General features: G+C 47.7%; 1 pseudogene; it reads right to left on the reverse strand.

The window, feature by feature from the left end:
* Window positions 1-467: 467 nt before the first annotated feature.
* Window positions 468-1,378, reverse strand: LOC136319659 (mas-related G-protein coupled receptor member X2-like; annotated as a pseudogene).
* Between the last annotated feature and the right edge of the window lie 2,641 nt (window positions 1,379-4,019).

A 4,019-nucleotide genomic window follows, 5' to 3' on the forward strand; every position in this document is an offset into this window, starting at 1 on the left:
AAGGCTCCATTGGAGCAAAGTTGGCCCAGGCGCTGAGGATGGCTCTATGGCCTCTGCCTCAGGCACTAGAATGGCTCTGGTTGCAACAGAGCAATGCCCCTGATGGGCAGAGCATCACCCCCTGGTGGGCATGCTGAGTGGATCCCGGTAGGGCACATGCGGGAGTCTGTCTGACTGCCTCCCCGTTTCCAGCTTTGGAAAAATCCAAAAAAAAAAAAAAAATGCAGGCACTGAGAAATGCTGACATGAATTCTGGTCAGATATCATGGGTTTTAGCTCACGCTTCTGGGTTCTAGCTTGCCCTGCTGACTTTAAACTCTAGAATCAGATAGACAACAACCTTAGGGGCAGTTAACCATATGTATGTATGTATATATATAATCTCCTTACCCTATACATAGGTATTTTATACAATTATATATAAATATCTATAAGTGCTGCTTCTTTGAACCCTGTGTGAAAGAGAATCACTCTGTGAAGCTGCTTCCGGGCAGCTCCCTGGTTTCCTGAGGAAGGCTGCCCCACAGCTCTTCGCCTCAGCCACATCCTCCAAAGCCCTCTGGAGAACCAGTGTGAGGGCTCCCACAGCTGCTGCCGCTGCCACCACTGCCTAAAGGAGCCAACAAAAAAGTAAATGATGGGGTTGGTGCAGCTGTTAGGACTAGATGGGATAATCCCAGTCCTTCTAAGAAAATATGAAATGTACTGCTACCATTCTAATCCAGTAGCACAGGAACCACTTGTGGCCAAAAGGCAGGCTGCAGAGGAGGAAGCCCAGCACCGTGAGCAGGATGGTCACACAGAGCCTGGTCAGCTGCACCCGCTGGGAGCCACACAGCAGTCTGGTCAGCAGGGCCAGGCTGGACCCAGAGAGAAGCACAAATGACAAAGTCAGCCAGGTGACAATGATGAAATCAAATGGCTGACACCAAGTTTGATTAAGATTCCTTACCAGGAAGCCACAGTAGTTCCCTTCCAGGAAGTTCAGCAGCAAGGAGAGAGCCCAGAGGTGGACACACATGACCCCTAACGTGTCTGGGGCGGTGGCAGTGGTACCAGATGGGCCACAGGACCGACAGTGCTCCGTGCTAAAGGCACTGAGAATGCTCAGGCCTGTGATGTAGGCAAAGATCAACACAGTGATGAAAATGCAGGGGATGGAAATGCACATGGAGTGGAAACTGTTGATGAGTGTCTCCAAGGAATATATAACCTGGCAGCAGAGGAAGAGGAAGTCAGCTGCCTCCAGGTTGAGGATGTAGATGCAGAAGGCGTTCCTCCCTGTGTGGAAGCCCAGGAGCCAGAGCACAGCTGCATTTCCTGGCAGCCCAGCCACGGCAATGATGAAGACCAGAACGGTTGGGATCAGGGGGACCATGTCACATTTAGGAAGGGCCTGGCGTGAGTTCCATTTGTTGGTGTGAGTTCAGTCCCCCAGGCTATGATAGTCGTATTTGCTCAGAAACCTTGTGATGATGACTCTGGGGAAAAAAACCAAGATTTGAGCAACTGGTAGCATCACTGATTCTCACAGCCACCTTCCTATGTGGCTATTACTATCCTGTGTTTAAGATAATTATGGAAGGCCACACAGCCTTGGAGTCCTGGAACCTGGATTCAAACCCAGGTCTTTGTCTGACTGGAGAGCCAGGGCTCTCTCTAGTGGAACACAGGCCCTCTACGGACATGGGAATAGTCTGTAGTCCCATCCTGCCCCACCCCCATTCCAGCTCCCACTCACTGTCCAGAGGTAATGTGCTTTCCCCAAACTTTTCTCAGGAAGGAGATCAATTTCTGTGGTAGAATCTGAGAGACCAGGACAGAGTTATGGGCCCAAGTTTTACTTCTGTCCTGGGCTGGAATTTCCTCCTTGGCTTCATGAAGTCAGAAGACACAGAGATGACCAGGCTCCGCCGTCATGACTAACAGGCCCATCCACCCAGGAGAAAGACAATACTTTAGGGACATGTAGGGAATGTGATCTCCAGCTAGATGGCCGGGCCAGGTGGCTCAGAATGGCTTAGTGTGTCAGCTCTGTGAAGAAGAAGCACTTTTTGTCCCCAGTGCCTAGTGTGTGGAGCACCCAGTATGTTCTCCATAGATATTTATTCAATGAAAGAATAAATCAGTGAGTGTAATGGCTGTGGAAGACTGAAGATAAATGTATAAAAGAGTAAAAACACAAAAGTGTCAAAACACGCATGTGCAAGGAAGAGGGGGCCACCACCACCACCATGAAGAAGGGCTCTCACTGTGAAGAGTGGCCACTACCAGTCCTGGTCTTCTGAAGTACTGTCCTAGGATTTCCCCACTATTCTCTATTATGTTGTTCATTATTTCTGAGGAGCTCCCCAAAAACCTTAATGTGAACTCAGAACGTGGTCACAAAATGATTCTGAGTGTTTTAAGACAAGAGAAAGAAACTCATTTTCAATTCCCTTGATAAGAATGACACCATGTGACTAGGGGTTGGCCAGTAGGAGGTGAGCAGAAGTGATATAAGCAATCCCTGGGTCAGGCGTTTAATGCAAGCAGCATGGCTTCCCCTTCCCTTCTTTCTCTGTCTGGGGCTGAGTGCTGATGTGTCTGGGAGCCACGTAGGACCATGGGGGTGAGGGCACCTGTCAGGGATAGAGAGAAGCGAGTCAGAAGGAATGCTCACGTCTGAAGGCATTGGAGCCTCTAGTCTAGGACGAATACACTTTCTTTCTTGTTTAAGTCTTTATTATAACAGGTCTCTGTTACATGAACCAACCATATACTCTAACCATAAAGAATATGTTTTTCTTTTAAATTATGTTCCAAAGGCAAGGCATTTTTAATGAACATAGGTGATTGATTCATAAAAGTGAAACTAGAGAAAAATGGTGTCAACAGAAGGAAAAAATAACTCTGAGGGTGATGAGATGAGAAACGATTCAATGACATTGAAATAAAGAAAAACCCAGGAATTAGAAAATGGTGAGGAGGTCAAGGAGATGTGAGGGATAGTGTGCATGTGCCCTGAGGACCCCCTTTTCATCCTTCTCTACCCTATTTCTCATCCTTCTGATTTCCATTTGAATTGAGCTCCCAGGAGACTGCAGGGCAGGGAAAGAGAGATTTGGGCTTTTCGTCTCCTGGTTCTCGCCCTGCTGGGTGGTGTTGGCAGTGGCCCCGCTTGTCACCTGGCTGGTGGTCCTCTCCTATTACTACTGTAATGGTTACAGCTCCATTCTCTCTGTACCTGCCCCTTCCCTGGTCCCTTTAAGCCTTGGGGTGGAAACAGTGTTCCGTTGTTGCTTGTCTTAGGGTGCTATACCATGCGTTGTCACTTTCCTTTAAACCTGCTCACTAGTCCCCATGAAACACTCTTCATTTATCTCAGTTTGGGTGTTTACTCCTGATGCTTTTTGCACTCCTGATGCTTTTTGCCAGATCCATATGAGAAGAATCTTCAAGACAACAAAATCTGGGTTAATAGCAGTTCTGACTGGGAAGCAGTGCTTACATTTTACATTGCTCCCTAGATTAGTGTAAGAGACAGCATTCTCCCCATGACAAACAGATTTGAATGATTGGAATGAAGCGAAGCATATGGGGAGATGGATCAGAACAGAGATAGGTTTATTTTCATTTCTGACGGCCAGAGCTGCTACAGCCAAAGATGCTAGAGAAGAGCTTCGTGCCTTCTGCCTTTTCCTGGAGGATGCACCATGACTCCTACATGTAGCACCCAAAGAAGAATCATGCGGATGAGACCTTAGAGAAAAAACCATTACTGGCTTTGGACATAAACCAGTTCTGGGTGTACAGTCTTACCTTTCTTCCATTCTGCTGGCCACAGGTGGAAAGCTGTTCTGTGCTGAAAGGGTGAGCCTTTCTGGGATTGAGTGATGCCAGAGGATACTTCTCTGTCCTATAAAATGGGCGATGTGTGTAGGAGCCACGGTGAAAGCTGGTGATCAGGCAAGGTTTATCAAGATGTTGGAGAAATCTTGCAATTTCCTGTGCAGGGACTGCGGTCAAGTCAGAGACCA

Source organism: Saccopteryx bilineata, chromosome 1, assembly GCF_036850765.1.
Source record: "Saccopteryx bilineata isolate mSacBil1 chromosome 1, mSacBil1_pri_phased_curated, whole genome shotgun sequence".
Lineage (NCBI taxonomy): Eukaryota > Metazoa > Chordata > Mammalia > Chiroptera > Emballonuridae > Saccopteryx > Saccopteryx bilineata.